We start from the raw sequence: 18,804 nt of genomic DNA on the forward strand, positions 1-18,804 counted from the left end.
CTGGGGATTGGTAATGTACTAACCCTCAGATGACCTCTTCCAGCACCTGGTGCTTTGGAAAGCACTTAATTTCTTGCGGCTTCCGTAACCCTGCTTACTCGTCCTGGCCTACTGTCCCTCTCACCCTGGGCACAAACCCGCTTGTCACTCAGGAAGCTGCTGTGACTGTCCCCTCTTGTCTGGAGCAGTGTCTAGCCTGGCAGCATGGTGCTCAGCTCCTTCCCAATCAGGCCCCACCAGCCCGCCCTCTGCCCCTCTCAGCCACCTGCCACCCTCCAGCCCTCCAGTGGCCCACAGTGGCTTTCCCTCATTCTGCTTGCGCTCAGCTCAGATGTCCCCTCCAATCCTCCACCCCTGCCTGCCGCCTACAGTGCCACAGCCACCTCTCCACTCACCACACAGAGAGCTCTGAATCCCAGCTGAATCTCCCCTGTTGTAGTCCTGACCTGGGAGCAATTCGAGGGGGCCTTCTTGCCCATCTCTGCACGAGTAATTACTCATTGAATGAGTGGCATGCCCCTGTGATTCTCCAGATGGTCACTGGGTGGGACTAAGAAGTGGACTAGTTGAAATCTCTGGTACATGTAATAGAACCTTAACTCAGTTGAGTCACGTGCCTGAGAAAGTCCAGCGGTGGTGCTGTGTTCCAGGCACAGCTTGGTTCCAGTGTCCTCCTGCAGGTGACTGCCCCCTGGCAGGCTCTCCCATGGGGGGTTTCCTAGTTGCCAGTGTAGTGGAGACAGAGCCCCTCTCCCAGTAGCCCACCAAAGTGCTGGAGCACTGCACCCATCCCCAAACCAGTACCATGGCTGGATACATGCCAGCCCTGCATCATAGCTCATCCTGGCACCAGGGGTGGATCCTGCTGCCCCAGGGAGGAACCAGGGGCTGTTACAAGAAGCAGCTGATATAGCAGGTATTCTTTGCAAGCAGGTGCACCCAGTCATTGTGCCAGGCTTTCCTTACCATTACCTTGTGCCAGCAGCCTTCCCTACCCCTGACTTCGCTCAGCCTCAGGATGGTGGGAGCTGCCCTCTTCAGGGCCCCCTGGGCACCCAGGCCAGCCTCTCCCTGGGCCCTCTGGACTGTTGGGGCCCCTCCCTTGTCTGCCTGGGTGTCTCTAACTGAGGTCCTGGACTGTCTCCCTGTGTGTCCCCAGAGCCCCTGCAGGAAGCCCTGGGTAAGCTGTTCTGTCAGGGGCACGTGTGGCGGGCCTTGGAGAGCCCATGCCCCTCAGCTGTTGTACACCTTCTCTTTGCCCCGTCACAGTGACCTGCCTGACCGTGAGGGGAATGTCGTTCATTCTCGTCAGCCCTGGCACACTGGGTGTGAGGTGGAAAAACAGGATGTTAGCATTTGCCCTGGCCAACCCAGGCCTCAGAAGTCAGCAGAGTGGGCAGTATTCCTGCTTCCTGGGAAACGGGAAAGGCTTTCCCACAGAACCCGTGGCAGGAAGAGGTTATTGTTCTGCACCCAGGTTCAGGCTGGCCCTGGCCCTGCTGGCCAACAGCGATTTGTGGCTCCAGGACACCCCACTAGGCTCTTCCTTTCCCAGCAGGGCTGTATCCTCCTACAGGACCCATGGCCTGACCCCAGGTGTCTCTTTCCAAATGAGATGTTTTAGGTGGTTTGAAACAAAACCACAAACTGGATTTTTGTAACCTGAAAGTAGTGGTAATGCTCATTCAAGGAAATGCGCATGTTGAAGAAAAGGAAAACAGTCCCAAAGTCCCACCATTAATATTTTCACCTGAGCCAGCCCACAGGTTACTTTGTCCTCTGTCACATGTCCAGCTTCCCTCTATTGTAACACTGTAATAACATTGCTGGGAACATCTTTGTGTGTAAATCCCTGTTTAATTATAGGGTATTGTTCTTAGGTGGATTCTCAGATGATTCTGCCTTTTCTCTGCAAAGGTTTCTTTTTATGTAGTAGAAATGATATAGAATGTAGAGTCTTGCATTCTGATTTTTTTCAGTTAATATTGTTATGCAAGCTTTTTTTTCTCTTTTTCGGGTTAAGTCTAGTCTTGAAGGAGGGTTAAACAGTACGGTTGGACTCTGAAACTCCAAATCCCAGTACGATTACTTCCCAGGTGTATAATCACAGGCAAGTGACGGGGCTGGTCCAAGCCTTAGTTTCCTCATCTGTAAAATGGGGGCAGTGGGTCGCCCTGTGGGGGGTGCTCAGAACTCTAAGTGCACAGCACAGCCCCCGACCATACGCTGCAGCCGTTGTCGTCATTCCGTAGCCGCGTTTTAATGGTGTTGTAACAGCAGTCATCCCCAAGGCTGCCCCACAGATTACTTAGGCCTCCACTGCATGCCCAGCTTCCCTCTGTCGTAAATAACATTGCTGGGAACATCTTTGTGTATAAATCCCTGTTTAATTACAGGGTATTGTTCTTAAGATGGATTCTCAGAAGATGAATTGTTCTGATTTTCAAAAAGAAAATATTGTAAATATTTAAAATGCTCTTGAAAGGCCTTGGCAGAGTGATTTCTAAGACTATCGCCTCATTTTATGCATCAGCATGGGATGAGGGTGTCTGTTTGCCCACCACCTCACCAGCCCAGGCTACCAATGTGGTATTTATCTTTGCTAATTTGATATATGGAAAATAGCGTCATGAAGTTTTTATTCCCACTTCTCTGAAGCTAGTAAGGCCAACTTGGACGTGGCAGTCCAAGTCTCTCTAAAGAGGCTTAGAAGGAGGAGACAAGTGGAGAAGAGAGCGGCTCACAGCCCGGCCTGGTTCTGCACGTCGGCCAGCATTCCCTGCTTCAGGTTCCTGCCCTAGGCTCTGGGCCCCTCTTAGAGCCCGACCCTCAGATCCCCATAGTGTCAGTACATCTCCCCAGAGTCCTGTGCAAGCAGGAGATGCTGCTGGTCAGACCATGGCACACCATCTCCCAGTCCAAAGGCACTGAGACCCCCTCACTCTCACCCAACACAAATCCCCCCATGCCCGGCCCCATGCCGAGTCCCGGTCCCAGAGCCTGGACCCAGGTCCTGTCTGCAGGGCTTGGCCCCCAGGCGGGCCAGCTGTGTCACGGGCAGCAGGTCCTCGCCACCCCCTGGCTGGGGCTGTGGAGGAGATCCGTGTGAGACTGAGCAGAAGTCACTTCTCAGAGCCCAAAGGGATGTGTCACCCTCTGCGGGACATAGGACTACCTGTGAGCCCTCTGAGGGCAGGAACCCTGTGTGATGGGTGCGCCCCACATTCTGAGGGCTCAGTGCCTCCGAGGAAGCAGGTGGGCTGGCACAGCCAGGCAAAGGGAGCCACGGGGCTTGATGGGAGGCTGGGAGGTGGGCTGGCCAGGAGCCCCTGAGGGCGCTGCAGCAGAGGAGGTCAGGATCTGCCATGTGCTTGACTATGGTGATGGGACTGGTGGTCCAGGGTCGGCACACTGCCATGGGAGCCCCTGAGAGTTCACAGTGGCCTTAGAAAGTGGGCGCAGGGGTGAGAGGTGTAGGCAGCCCTCTCTCTGGCCCAGCTCAGACCACGTAGTCCTCCAAGGAGCTGTCCCCATTTCAGCCCCACAGGGAGGCTGGAAGTCAGCTCTGTTGGGGCAGCTGTGGACAGCCCCCAGTGACCCCAAGGCTAGGGTGGCTCTGCCCACGCAGTCACGGGCATTCCACTCGTTCCATCCCACATAGCAGGCCAGCCAGCAGCCAAGGAGACTGGGAAACAGCTCAGTTGGGAGAAAAGAGAGTTAAAGAGAGGTGAGGGGTGAGAGCTGAGGTTTCAGACACTCCCTATAAAAATGAAAACAAGCCATCCATCTTTCTCACTGGCGTCTTACCCCGACGGCGGCCTTTGTGGATCTTGCCCCGATGTCTATGGGGAAGGCAGCCCTGAAACCTAATCCAGCAGCCAGCTAGCTGCTGCCAGCCCCCACGCTGCAGGGCTGTCCTCAGTTTTCCAGGGGCCCGCCCCTGATAAAGCCAGCCTCTCCTGGAAGCCATCCTGGCAGAGGAGTACCTTCACCCAGAGCAGAGAGCACTTTGGGGTGTCTTTTTTTTCCCCAAACGAATGACAAGCCTCCTCCCCCTTTGGCCATTGAAGCATTTCAAAGCAATTGTAAAAATTATATGAACCCCATCGAAGAACTGTTACAACAATGTTTATACCCAGTGTTTGAAACAAAGACAATGATATTATAAATAATTGTAGATGATAAAGATAGGCAAGAAAAAATAACATCATTAAGAGAATTTTACAAGACGGACTGTTCAAAAAGATGGATGGAGTAACACAATACATTAAAAATATCTGCAATTAACATAAACCCAGCGTAGTGGACAGAAACCATCTGCCGGCCAGCCTCTCCCTGGCATGGTCCTGTGTCATCCACAAGGAGCTGTGCCAGGGGCCTCTCACCATGGCCATAGTGAGAATGGGGTCCCCAGGAAGAAGGGTTGTGTGCCCTGGCAGCAAACAGAGGCCTGTGGCCTGGGACCTACTTAGAAGACCATGAACAAAAGGGAAACTGAGGTCTAAGGAAGTACCTTCCTTGGGGTCACAGAGCTCCCCCCTGGGACCCTTCCCTGACCCCAGGTGAGTTGCCCTGTGACACCCACTGCTTCTCCATCACAGCGCCGTGACTCTCTTCCTGGGTAGCCTGGCATGAGTCCCGTGGCTTCTGCGTCTCAGGCCGGCATGCATGGGGAATAGCAGGTAACCAGCGGGAGCAGGTGCCAAAGGCCTGGCCTGACCCCAGCTGGCATTCCCAGACACTGGGGGTGTCCAGCACTCCAGGTGCACACCAGCCCAGCCAGCTCTTGTGACCTGACTGAGACTGGTGTCATTATCCCAGGGGACACATGAAGACACTGAGGCTCTAAGGAACAGTGCTCAGCAGAGACACCACGGCACCTTTGGTGGCCTTACGTCCCCTACTCCTCTTTCTCCTGTTACTCAGTATTTTGATTTTGTTAAAATAAACAAAATTTGTTTCTAACCCTGAAAATCTTTGACTATTTCAGACAGAACAGACAAGCCTGTAGCTGGCAAGATCAGATGGACTTGACTGCTCTGTCACAGGCGTCAAACCTCTCACACTCTGTCTCTTTAAGAAACAATGTTCCCAGTAAAATGCCCCCACTGCTGTCCCTGGAGGTGACACCTGCCCCTGGGTCGGGGATGTGCTCTCCCTGCATAGGACTCAGTCCCAAATTGTCTGACCATTTCTGTATCTGAGTTCTTACACGCTTGGTCTCACGCCGAACAAGCTCTGTTGGGGCACTTGCTGTTTTCACTGGAGAACTTACCGTTCCAGCCAGCGGTTCTCCTCGGCTCCTTCTCCTGCTGGGTGCCACCAGAGCCTGCATGCGCCACAGCGTGTGCATCTCTTGCCTGTCTGAGGGCAGGCAGCCTGTTGCCATGGTACCCCTCTGCAGAGCAGTGAAATGTTTCTCCAGGTGGCCCTGGGAAGTGCATGCATCTGCAGGGCCTGGCAGGCGGCAGGGCTGCTCAGACCTGTTGGCCTCTCCCCACCCTCCTGGGCCTCACCCCACTTAAGCTTCTAGCCAACTGAAGGATGCAATCGCTGGGTTTTCTGAGCAGCTTTCTCTGCACCCAGAAGCTGACTTGAAGCCTGATTTCTTGGAGGTCTGGGACTGGCCCTAAACATCAGGCCTTTGTGGGAATCCTTCCAACCTGGCCGACAGGGTGGTGCTGGGATCCTCATGGGCTCTTGCTGGAGGTGAAGGGAAACTGGGGTGTTTAATTGGAAATTGGGCCCCTGGTTTACTCTTTCCAATTTCTGCCAGAGGCCACTTCCCATCAGTAACTTGGTTGTGGGTTCTAATCCTTGCTCCCTGAGCCCCCATGCGGTCACTTCACAGAGCTGGAGCCAGATGCAGTACCTTCCTGAGGGGGAGTGCATGGAGATGGAGTGAGCTAGGGGCCTGGGAGACCTGTGGAGCGCCTAGTGTGTTGCTGGCCCTCCCTCCCCCTGACTGCCCATCTTTTTTATTGTTAGGGAATTTCTGGTGGCTGGAAGCCAGCCTGTGGTGCTGGGCGTGCCCCAGGCAGTGGGTGACTTCTCTGAGGCAAGGGTGCACTGCAGGCAAGGGAAGGCTGAGTTCCCTGTGGCCCGACCAGTGTCACGCTTGGCATTTAGAGCCAGCCCAGGACCAGTGTGGGCTTTGGTGGAGCCACCTGCACTCCCAGCTCTGGCATCTGAGGCTGTTCACAAATTGTTCCCCTCCCCTACGCTATACCCCTGGCTCAGGTGAGGACTCAGAGCAGGAGAAATTGCTCCGTCCCTGCCCTCCTGGAGCTCCACAAAAGGGGTAGTCAGACAGCCCCACAGTAGCACGTGCTACCAGACAGATGGGCGCTGTGAAGGAAGAAGGCAGGTCTGGCAGGGAAAGAGTGGCTTCATGGGGCCTGGATGTACTTCTGTGGAAGCAGCATTACATGGCCTGTGATTCAGCGTTCACTAGGGTGGCCAGGAGGGGTCTGTGCAAAGGCCCTGAGGCAGGAAAGGCACTGAACAGAAGGGTGAGAAGGCCACATGGCTGGGCCAAGGGCACGGGTGGATGGTGGGAGAGGTCACGAGGCTAACTCATGCTAGGGCCTGGTGTGGACTTTGTCCCCAACCTCAGGACTAGAGAAGCCACTAGAAACAGGCCTGAGCATGTGTCTCTGTGAGGATCCTAGCACCCACCTCCCAACCTGTTTTGAAGAATGAAGCCCTGGCAGTGTCTAGCCTCCTGGTACACCCTCTGGGCTGCCAGAAGAGAGGGATCCGAGGCTCAGATCAGAAGGCTTCCTTCAAATTCCTGGACCTTGAGATGGCTCTCCTGGGGAAATGGGGTACCAGCTGGCCCGCCACAGACACAGAAACGACAGGAAGACGTGGAAACTGTGCCTGCCGAGGGCAGACGCCGTAGCCACGTCAGAACACACAGCAGGGGAGAAGGCCGTGTGCCCAGGGTGCATATGCAGGTCCCTGCAGACTGATGCAGGCGCGGAGAGGCAGCGCGGCCCCCTTCCTGATAGTCCCACGCCCTCCTGAGAGGAGAGCACATGGTACCAGCAGGAGTTGGTAGGGGCCTTGTGTCTGAGTCTGTCTGTGTCCATATGTGTGTGCCAGGGAGTGCGTGTGCCAGGGAGCATGGCTGTCAGGGAGCATGGGTGCCAGGGAGCGTGTGTCTGTGCCTGCAAGTGTGTGTGTTTGTGTGTGTGGTTTTTCTCACAGGAGGGAGGTGAGTGAGAGGCCAGCTTCCTGACAGGGCAGTTATAAAACATTCCTAAAACTTTTATTGGACTTGCCACCCTTCCAGATAAATATTTTTCGATTTTATGGGCTTGTTTTAGGGCCCTGAGCTTAATCATAGCTTTGTAGCCACCTTTTAAAAAAATTAAATAATGATTTGGCGAAAGGAGCCACCTTCTCCACCTTCCCCACCCCCCGCCCGCGGAGGCCTGTGCTCTGAGCTCGCGGGTTCCTGCTGTTCAGCTCCTGCCCTTCTCCCTCCGTGTCCTCAGGCCGCACTAGGCTGACCCTGAAGGAGAGAGAGGGAAGGAAGACTGCTAAGACTGCTCCTACCCATCCCGCCCCCGTTACCTGCTCCCCACCCCAGCCTGCGCAGAAGGGACATTTAGCCCAGCTCATGGGCACCCACAAAAGAAAGCTGGCAGGGGGTCCGGACCAGGTCGGCGCCCACCTCCCGCAGAGGGCTGGCCACCTCGGCTGGCCGGGTGAAGGTCGCCCCCCCCCCCCACCGCCACAGACCCCAGGCCCCTTCCTGCCCCACGAAGGTCCTGAGTGAAGCCCCCTCCCATGCGCCCCCTCAGATCTCTGTGGGCAGCTCCTGCTCGCCTATGAGGCCTCAGCCCACCCTCTCTGACCACCCTCCCAAAGGAGCCCCAGACCGCACCACCTTCTCTGTCACCTTGTACTTACTTCATGTCACTTACTGTCACAAATTGTCTCCTGCATTTATGTATTGGTTAAAGTCTGTCCCCCTTGCAAACATAACCCATGTGCTGTATCCCCCCGCCCGGAGGGTCTTGTGCATACAAAGTCTTCAGCAGGTGTTTGTGATGTGTGCTGAGTCAGTGGCACATGCACATACCCACGGCTGCTGGCCATGGTGGTGTGGTAATAAAAGTGGTCACCATGGGTGAGACCTGGCTTTGTGCCGGACACAGTCCAAGTGCTCACATTGTATAGACCTGCAGCAACCCTACAAAGGAGGTTCTCTTGCTGTCCCTGCTTCTCGGCTGAGGAGCCAGAGTCACAGAGAGCCAGGTGTCGTGCTCAAAGCCATGCAGCTGGCCTGAGCCCGAGCCAGGGTTCAGATCCCAGCAGTCTGGCTTACCACCTGAGCTCTTGGCTTGCACTTGCTTCCTGGGGGAGAACAGAGGGTGACAGCATGTGTCCTTTCAGGCCGCCGCACCTGGGCTGAGCCTTGTACAGCAGGCACCAGCCAGCTCCTGGGGGGCCCCCGCCCGTCCCGGCCTTGCACCAGGCCCCTGGCTGGAGATGCTGGGACCGTAGGGCTGTGGCGAGGGTGCCTGGGCTCCGAAGCCTATACTGCCAGATCACAAGTCAGGTGCCTTGTGGGGATGGACAGGCATGTGACAGAGCTGAGCGGAGCCAGTCTTGTGTAACGGCAGCAGCACCAGGCAGGGATGGAGCCGCTGGGGGGCCTTGGCGCAGGGCAGGCCTGCTCCCGCTCCGCCCATGGCTCAGCATGGGAATAAGAGGATAGGTCCTCTGGCTTTTCAAGACAAACTAGAAATTCAGAATTGCACGTCAAACATCCTGAGTTTGAAGGTGATTCAGTCATTCAGGTATTTCAGAAATGCCACGGAAGCTGGTTTCCATTCTCAGGCTGGCATTTCCTTTTTGTCTCTGGTGAGAGTGTGAGCCCGGGAAGGAGGGCCCAGTGCCTCTACCTGTGAGTGCAGAGAGAAGCAGCAGGAAGGCCTCATTAGGGAGGAGGTGGCCCTGAACTCAGCCTTGAAGAGGGCAGGGAAGCTGGCCTAGGGAAGGGTGTTCAGATAGGAGCACAGCTCTGCTCAGGAGAGAGGGCGCCACTGTCCGAGGCAGGTGGGCCACAGGGGGCACTGGCTGCGGCATGGGGCCTGCGACCCCTGAAGAGGTGGGGTTCCCCCTGAGGGATGCAGGGTCTTCACCATGAGCCAGACGGAGCCCCTGGATCTTATGGGCCGCTTTGTGAGGGGCTGGGTCAGAGGTGATTGGGGGTCCGTGCTCCAGGAGGATGGGGTGGCCCGGGATGGAAAGGCGGAAAAACAAGCTACAGACCAGAGCAGACTCAGAGGCCAAGCGGACGTGGCAGCGAGGGCGATTCTTGGGACACGGCCTGACCCAGGGGGCCTTGCCCATCAGCGTCCCTCTCAGGTGGGCCTGGGGATGTCCCCAGCCCCTCCCGCCCAGCACAGGCCCGCTGGGGTCTGTTTGAATGTGGGGAGGAGCAGTACACACAGGCCCTCCTTGTGTCATCCTGACCCCGCCCAGCACCGTTATCCTCCGGCGTCTCCCTGGGCCACCCAAGGCACGGCAGGCAGTCTGGAGTCCTCCAGGCTCTCCAGGCAGGGTCCACCATCCTATGGCTGCTGGGGCTCAGACCTCCAACAAGATCCAGCTTGACAACTTTCGAGCAGGCCCAGGGCATGGTGCTGCCAAGTCCAGGCAGGCAGCACAGGAGAGCCAGCGCCCCATCTGCAGGGGGAAACACATGCCCAGGGAATGCGGGTCCACATTTTTTATTGCTGGCCACTGGTCCACAATCTGTCCTGGTAGGGCACCTCCAGGGGCCACGTTTGGCCCCCAGACAGCCAGATCATGGCTGCAACTGTAGGTTTGCAGGCCAGCCTCTCAGCGAGGCTTGCCCCCATGGCAGTGGTCGCTGCCGTTTGCATGCACCATGCCCATGCTGGCTGTTTCACGTGCCCTGCCTCATTGGTTTTGGGGTTCCTTTCCACTGAAGTCACAGGCCAAGCTTGGTGGGCATGAGGGCCTCATGCAGGGTCACAGCCGGGCTCTGAGGCTGTCCTCCAGCCCAGCCTGCAACTCCGTGACCTGTGCCTGGGCAGAGGAACACAGGCGGGGAGGCTGAGCCTGGGGAGGCAGCACTGACTGGCAGGTTAGTCAGTCGGAGAACAGGCTAGGGGAGGAGTGCCAGGAGGCAGCTCTGGGAGCAGCACCCTGAGCATGCCCCCTCCCCAGGGCGCCCACGACGGTTCGGGGCAGTCCACAAACAGGCCTACAGAGGGTGTTACCTGTCACGAGTCTGTTTTAACATGTGCTCTGTTGGTGACAAGGGATACTGAGTTTCCACTTACTGTAGTCTATAACACTTCTGATTGAATTGATAAGTTCATTTAAAGAAATGCCTAGCAAGCAACAGAGGTGGTGGCAGTGGGTGTGTCAAAAATAGCAATGCTGGGAAGAGGCTTAGGAAATCCTGGACAGGTCATCTGAGAGGTTTGGTGGGTGAAGGGGACTCAGATGGACTTTCGGGGGCAGGTGAAATTTAGATCAGAGAGAGAACGGATGCCATACGAGCCAGATTTCCAGGACGCACTGCCCATTCTGAGCACATCCCCATGCATGAGCCATCGGGCACTGCCCTCCAGTCCCCTGCAGGCCCCAGCCCACTCCTCCCCCAGCCCCGTGGGCAGCTGCAATTGGGATCTGGTGTCACTGGGAGAGGCAGAGGGGCTGTGTGATGACACACGTCACAACTGATCTAACAGGGAAGCGAGCTTTGTGGGGAGCTGGGGGCAGTGAGGCCAGGCTGGGACAGCCCCCGGCCCGGGTTGCTCATTTCAGCAGCCGTCTCAGGCTCTCCTCTGAGGCCAGCACCCACCCTCCCTGGCAGCTGGGGGCTGCTTTCCAGGTGCTCCCGCCAGAGCAGGCTCAGCCCAGGGCTTCACACATGCTGTCCTCACGGGCTGTCACAGGGCCCAGGTGAGGGAATCAGGAGGAGGGGACAGGCGCCTGGTCCAGGGGGCAAGGGTAGCCCAGCTGCTCTCCTGGGCACTGCTCCTCCTTCCTTGATGCTGGATCTTGCTGTGGGACAGGGGGCACTCTGGGTGGCTTGGTTTAGGGTCTGGTTCTGCTTAGGAAGAGGCAGTAGCTCTGACCCCACGCACGCCAGAGTTTGCCTTGGGTGAAAGTGTCCGCGTATCCTGACAGTCCTCACGGCTGCAGCTGCAAAAGGAAAAAGGCAGAAGCCTCTTCAGAGTGGCTGAGATGGAGGTGCTGTGTGGCAGGGCATGTGACATGTCTCTCCGGGCTGGGGAAACCGAATGCCAGCCTGGAACTGGAGACAGCCCCTGGCTTCTCCTCATTTCACCCAGAGCAGTAGGGGAGGTGGTCCTGAGTCACTTCCACCTGACATCAGGCCCAGCGGTGAGGCAGGACATGGCCCCACCGGCACCATGGAAACCCCCCTGTCGGCTCTGAGAGGGGCTGGGGGGAGGGCCCCTGCTCAGCACCCTCACCCCACATGCCATTCCACCACCCCCTGGGCGGGGACCATTGCCCCATTCTCCAGACGCAGCTGTGGAGACACTGAGAGCCCCGGAGCCAGCCTGAGGCCACCCAGCCACAGGGGCATGCAGGTCCATGCACACACAGGAGGCCCGAGCCTGTGCAAGAGGCTTCTCTGGCAATCCCCACTTCTGTGTGTGAGGCTCGTCCACACAGCAGAGAGGACTTCCCGGGAGAGCACACCCTGGCTGGCCTTTTCTAGCTGTGGGACTGGGAGAGGCCTCAGGGCAGCCATCAGGTGCATGAGGCCAGGTGGCTGGGAGGTTAGTGGAGTGGATCTGGGTGGCAGGATGCTCTGGATCAGCTCAGTCCTGTGCACACAGAGGCCCCCCAGACTGTCACCCCAGGACCTGGGATTCCTGAAAACTGCACAAAGGTAACAGGTGGACACTCCCACATTTTCCCCTCCCGGTTATGCTCACCACCAAACACAGCTAGTCCAGGGGTCACTTGGGGGCAGTGAGCAATGCCCCAGGCCTCTGCACTTTGCCCTCCCACCCCCACACTACTAGGCCCTCTGGAAGCCGTCTCCAGGCCTCAGTGTGGCCCACCCAGTGCTCCCAGCCTCTGCACCGAGCCCGTCAGCTTGGCCCAGCTCACCCCTGTGCCAACCACTGGGCAGAGGATCCTCATGGCAGATGGCTTCCTGTTGGGCCCCTGCCAGGCCTTGAGGCCTCTAGCTTTCTCAGCTCCACTGCCAGTGTTTGGGCTAGGCCCTGCCTCAGTCCTCCCTGAAGGTGGGGTGGGAGGCCTCTCTGGGGCCTGTGATGACGACCACATCAGAGACAGTTCTGAATGATCTGCTTGCTTCATGAGGTCATTGTCCCCAAGAAGAAGTATGGGAGAGGACATCGCTGACACCTTCTGTCCACAGCTCCCTTCTCTAACTGTCTAGAATGCATTTACTCACTTATTCATTCAGAGTCCACTGAGGCCCAAGTAACCCCCACCCCCACCCCTGGTGGCACCTCACCCTCTGTCCCCGCCACACCAGCTCTACTTCTTCCCTGCTCAGGGCCTTTGCACACACCATCCCCTCTGCCCACCGCACTGCTTCCTCTCCTCTTCCCACGGTTTCCTCGTATACCTCCTCCAGTCTCGTCTTAAAAGGTCACTCAAGGCCCCTTCCTTGTCCTCCCCATCTCCGTAAGCTGCTCACTAACTGTCTTCTCGCTCACAGCACCCTGCTCTTCCCTGTGGCCCTTGTAAGAGGTGCTTTGTCAAATGGTGAGAACTGGGTCCCCAAGCCCAAATGGGTCATGGTTCCAGCTTCACCCCTTACTTAGCTGGGTGTTCTTGAGCAAATGACTTCACCTCTCTGGGCCTCAGTTTCCTCTATGTCCAAGTTGGGGGAAATAATAAAACTTACTACAGGGTTGTTGTGGCTCAGTGGATTAATATAAGAGCACATTTAGAAGAGAATACACACCTAGTCACACCCAGTCCTTGGGTGCTTCTGATGTCGTTGGCTCGCTGTCCACCCAGACCACCGGGTGTACCTGCTGTAAGCCGCTTGAGGACAGGCGCAGTCAGCACATTTGGTAAACACCTGTTGGCAAATGCATGTGCCATACCCTGCTGGGGCCTGGGGCAAGGAGAGGGGCCACTGCATGCCACCCCTCAAGGAGCTCACAGCCCCCAGAGGAAGCTCCCTGAGGACAGGCAGGCGAATGCCTGAGAAGGACCCTGGCCCTCCCAGAAGGTGTCACAGCTGAGCTGGAGAAGCCAGGGGATGGCACGGGGCACATTGGGTGGGCACCAGCAGAGTGGCTGAAGCTAGGAGAAGGCTCACTGCGAGCCTGGGGGGCTGCCAGGCCGGACTCGAGAGCCTGGAACTGATCCAGAGGGGGGAGGGGCGGGAAGGTTGGCAGGGACCAGGCCAGAGACCCCAAGGGCCTGCTGGGGCCCTCCCCACCCCCAGCTGGTCCTGCCTGAGCCTGGCACAGCAGGTACTCATTTTAAACCCTCCATTGCTTTGGCTCTGGAATCCTTTCAAGCCCATATTTCAAGGCCACAACCCAAGCAACGAAGTGTTTCTCTTGAGCTCCATTTTCTTCCCTCTGCTCCCAGTCATAGCTTCTTCCTCTGTTTTTGTTTCCAGTCTCGTCCTGTCCTTTGGGAGAGCCCCAAAAGGTCATGGCCTCGGCCACAGACCGCCACCATGGTTGCCATGCATCTGGCCTGCACCCCTGGGCTTCCGGCGCCTCGTGCCCTGCCTCAGCCAGCCCTCCATGTGCCACGACCCCTCTCCTGTGCTTTCCCTCACACCCACCTCCACGCTCCGCTCACACTGTCCTTGCCTGGGAGTTTCCAGAGGGCAGCCGTGGCCTGACTTGCCGCGGTCCTCAGCAGCCAGCAAAGGGCTCGGCCTGTGGCTGACACTGTGGGTGGGGCTCCCGAGGCGTCACTCTGAGTGCCCAGGCCAGCGGTGCCTCACCTGCTCAGGGCTCACTGCGCTCCTTCAGGGGCCAGCCTGGCCCAGGCCTCCCTGGGTTCAGTGGGACCACGGCTGCGTGAGGGCCCCAGCTCCCCAGTGTAGCCCCTCAGCGAGCCAGAGACCACGTGTTTCACATGGTGAAGCAGGCGCGTCTAGCGGGGACCAGCTCTGCTGTTTCTGGGTGCCCGTGCCCAGTGCTCTGTGAACCCCAGTCTAGAAGATGTAAAGTGGAAGTAGGGAGGGGGCATCCACTCCAGTTTTCTGACAAGGCAGAGGTCGTCCCAAGCTGCTGTTCTGCCGTACAATCTCCAGGCCTCCCTGCCGGACACCCACCCTCTGTATTCCTGGGACGGGAGCTGGGGGATGGCCTGCATTCTCCCTTCCTCGTGGTGTGCTCAGCCAGAACCCTCAGGGCGCATGGATGGGCCAGTCACACGTTCTGGGACCCATCCCAGGGCACACAGAAGCAGAAGAGGACAGTCAGCTTGAGCTGCCTTTTAAGGGACACGTCAGCTGGGCAGAGAGACAGGGAAGGCCTCTAGGCAGGGGAGCCAGCAGGAGCTGGGGGCTAAGGCCCTGCTGTGCCCATTGCCTGGAGTCGGAACAGAGACAGGAGATGGAGCTTTGGGGAAGAGCGGCGGGCTGTGGCGTTTGTAACCCCTATCTGCAGAGGGGTATGGGGACTTAGCACCACCCTGATGACTGACTTGCCTGAGGACCTCACAGTCCAGGAGAGACATGGGTGAATCCCTGTCCTCCACCCAGGCAGGTGTTTTGATGGAGGACGTGGAGGACATTGAGCCCCCCTGTGTAGCATTCCCTGTCTGGTCCTGCCTGGCACAGTCCCAGCCATCTGGGACACAGATATTCTGCTCAGCCTCAGCTGCCAGATGAGGACCGGCCCAGAGAGATCACATGGCCATCTTCAGCCACACAGTTGGTGACAAAGCTGTGCCCCTAGGAAGGGCCCACCCTGGGCACTTGGGAACCAAGCCCATGCTCCTGGAAGGGGTTGACTGCCTGATTGCAGGAGGCCCCAGCTTAGAAACATGGTCCAGTTACGGGAAGATTGGGAGGGCTTTTGGTTTTCATTCGACACAGTGATTTCACGGACCCACCCTGACAGGGAGCATGGCATGCTTGACCTCAGGAGCGAGGAGTGTTGGATTAACCCCAAAAGCCCCGTCTCCTGCCAACTATCTGATGTGGCCTGAGCTGAGCCTTGGGCCTGGTATGCATCCAGACATAGTCACTTCAGGATCTGGAGCCCAGTTGAGCTGACCTGGGGTGGCCAGCCCTGGGCCTGAGGGCAGCACCCTGCACTGGCTGGCAGAGCAGCCAGGGCTGCACAGGGTGCCTGCACTTAGAGCCACCAGCCGGGCAACAGGGACAATGCTGACTTCTAGGGAAGCTCACCCTGTGCCAGGCTGGCACTGAGTCAGCACCACACATGCCTCTCATTACTAGGACAGGCTCTGCCAGCGTCCTGAGCCCAGAGCCCATGAGGACTCTGGCAAGGCACCTCTCAGGGCCACCACCATTTGCCTTTGTCATTGGGGCCGCCAGTGAGGAAAGAAGGCCATGCATTTGTGGAGCTTCTCCCACATGTCATCCCTTCACCTGGCATTAATCCTCCTATCGGCTGTGTGCTGTAGGGATTTGTGCCCATTTTCCAGATGAGCTGCCCACCCTACGAGACAGCGTACAGCAAGCCCGAGAACAGCCTGGGCCCTTGTGGCTCCAGCCCCACCCTCCTTACTGCACAGATGGAGTCAGGTGGGCAGGGTGGCCGAGCGGGTGGGCACAAGCAGGGTTCTGTCTGTCGACCTGGATTTTGTCCCAGATGAAGGGAGGCCAGGTACAGTCGGAACACTACACCGCAAATAACTTCACTTTAAAAGAGAAGCTCTGGTCCTACATTTTCCTTGTACCATCATAGTTTTCCATGTCCTGTAGAAGTGCCTGCCTTGTGAAAAGGTAGTCAGAGCTTTCCCACCTCCTCAGGGAACTCCAGATGCAATTTACATCATCTTGACAATTCAAGGTCATGTTTGGGACCAAAGTGGGGGGCTTGAAGGGGTCATCCTGTGTAGGAGCCTGAGCTGATACCCAGGAAAAGAGCTGGGTGGGCCATTCTGGTTCACGTGTGCAGCTCTGTGCTATTGTGGGGAGGCCTCTAGCTTTCCTCCTTTCCTTCTTCTGCTGCCCTGTTTATTTAGCAAACCCTTGTTCTGTAGAGGAAGCAGCTTTGCACAGAGATGGCAGGAAAAATGACTGTGGGATGGACAGGAGGAAGGAGGAGGTGCAGTGGAGGAAGAAACACCAGGAAGCCTGCAGCACGCATGTGGGAAACAGCCGGGCCTGGGCCGGCAGCCTCCTTGTGAGCCTGCGCAGTTTTGACTTGATCCCTGAGTAAGGGGGAGCCGTGGATGACTCAGGGCAGGAGAGTGGATGACTGGAGCCGTAGGTTGGTGCAGGGGTACCCCTGGGACCTTTTGCTCCTTTGTGTATTTTGGGAGGTAGAGGGGCAGTTAGAGCTTTGACCGCCAGAGAAGGAAGAGGAACACGTGAAAAGCTTCTGTCAAATTAAGAAACCTAAGCAGAACAGACCAATTACCAGCAATTGGTATTCAAAAACTACCTAAGAAAAAATGCCTGCACCAGATGGCTTCACTGCTGAATTTTATCAAACATTTAGTGAAGACCTAATACTCATCCTCCTTTAAGTTTTCCAAAAAGTAGAAGAGGTAATACTTCCAAACTCATTCTATGAGGTCAGCATCACTCTAATACCAAAACCAGGCAAAGACACCACAAAAAAGAAAACTACAGAACAATATCCCTGATGAGCATAGATGAAAAAATCCTCAACAAAGTAGTAGGAAACCCAGTTCAAAAATATATCAGAAAGATCATCCATCATGACCAAGTGGGATTTATTCCAGGGATGCAAGGATGGTACAGTATTCGAAAATCCATCAACATCATCCATCACATCAACAAAAAGGACAAAAACCACATGATTCATCTCTATAGATGCCGAAAAAGCATTCAACAAAATTCAACATCCATTTATGATAAAAACTCTCAACAAAATGGGTATAGAGGGCAAGTACCTCAACATAATAAAGGCCATATATGATAAACCCACAGCCAACATCATACTGAACAGCGAGAAGCTGAAAGCTTTTCCTTTAAGATTGGGAACAAGACAGGGATGCCCACTCTCCCCACTTTTATTCAACATAGTTCTGGAGGTCCTCGTCATGGCAATCAGACAACACAAAGAAATAAAGGGCATCCAGATTGGTAAGGATCAAGTTAAACTTTCACTGTTTGCAGATGACATGATATTGAACATAAAAAACCCTAAAGAATCCACTCTAAAACTACTCAATCTAATATCTGATTTCAGCAAAGTTGCAGGATATAAAATTAATACACACAAATCTGTGACATTCCTATACACTAATGATGAACTAGCAGAGAGAGAAATCAGGAAAACAATTCCATTCACAATTACATCAAAAAGAATAAAATACCTAGGAATAAACCTAACCAAGGAAGTGAAAGACCTATACCCTGAAAACTACAAGACACTCATGAGAGAAATTAAAGAAGATACCAGTAAATGGAAACACATCCCATGCTCATGGATAGGAAGAATTAATATTGTCAAAATGGCCATCCTGCCTAAAGCAATCTACAGATTCAATGCAATTCCTATCAAAATACCAACAGCATTCTTCAACAAACTAGAGCAGATAGTTCTAAAATTCATATGGAACCACAAAAGACCCCAAATAGCCAAAGCAATCCTGAGAAGGAAGAATAAAGCTGAGTGAATTACACTCCCCAACTTCAAGTTCTACTACAAAGCCACAGTAATCAAGACAATTTGTCCTGGCACAAGAACAGACCCATAGACTAATGGAACAGACTAGAGAGCCCAGATATAAACCCAAGCACATATGGTCAATTAATATATGATAAAGGAGCCATGGACATACAATGGGGAGACAACAGCCTCTTGAGTAGCTGGTGTTGGCAAAACTAGACAGCAACATGTAAGAGAATGAAAGTGGATTATTGTCTAACCCCATACACAAAAGTAAACTCAAAATGGATCAAAGACCTGAATATAAATCACGAAACCATAGAACTCTTAGAAGAAAACACAGGCAAAAATCTCTTGAATATAAACATGAGCAACTTTTTCACACATCTCCTCAGGCAAGGGAAACAAAAGAAGGACACCATCAGCAGAACAAAAAGGCATCCTACAGTATGGGAGAATATATTTGTAAATGACATATCTGACAAGGGGTTAACATCCAAAATATATAAAGAACTCACACGCCTCAACACCCAAGAAGCAAATAATCCTATTAAAAAATGGGCAGAGGATATGAACAGACACTTCTCCAAAGAAGAAATTCAGATGGCCAACAGGCACATGAAAAGATGCTCCACATCACTAATTATCAGGGAAATGCAAATTAAAATCACAATGAGATATCACCTCACACCAGTTAGGATGGCCAACATCGAAAAGACTAGGAACAACAAATACTGGCGAGGATGTGGAGAAAGGGGAACCCTGCTACACTGCTGGTGGAAATGTAAGCTAGTTCAACCATTGTGGAAAGCAATATGGAGGTTCCTCAAAAAACTAAAAATAGAAATACCATTTGACCCCGGCATCCCACTCCTTGGAATTTACCCAAAGAATACAACTTCTCAGACAAGTAGTGACTCCATGGCATCTTACTGCACTGATAGACAGTGACTGCAGTGGGGTATGGGGGCGGGGCTCAGTAATATGG

At 55.1% G+C, this 18,804-nt stretch overlaps 1 protein-coding gene across 2 annotated transcripts in view; it reads left to right on the forward strand.

Moving 5' to 3' along the window:
• EEFSEC (eukaryotic elongation factor, selenocysteine-tRNA specific) overlaps nt 1–18,804 on the forward strand; it is a 247,967-nt gene that overhangs the window by 214,555 nt on the left and 14,608 nt on the right. The gene's annotated exons all lie outside the window — the stretch shown is intronic.

The sequence above is a fragment of the Manis pentadactyla genome, chromosome 1 (genome assembly GCF_030020395.1).
Source record: "Manis pentadactyla isolate mManPen7 chromosome 1, mManPen7.hap1, whole genome shotgun sequence".
NCBI classification, from domain to species: Eukaryota; Metazoa; Chordata; class Mammalia; order Pholidota; family Manidae; genus Manis; species Manis pentadactyla.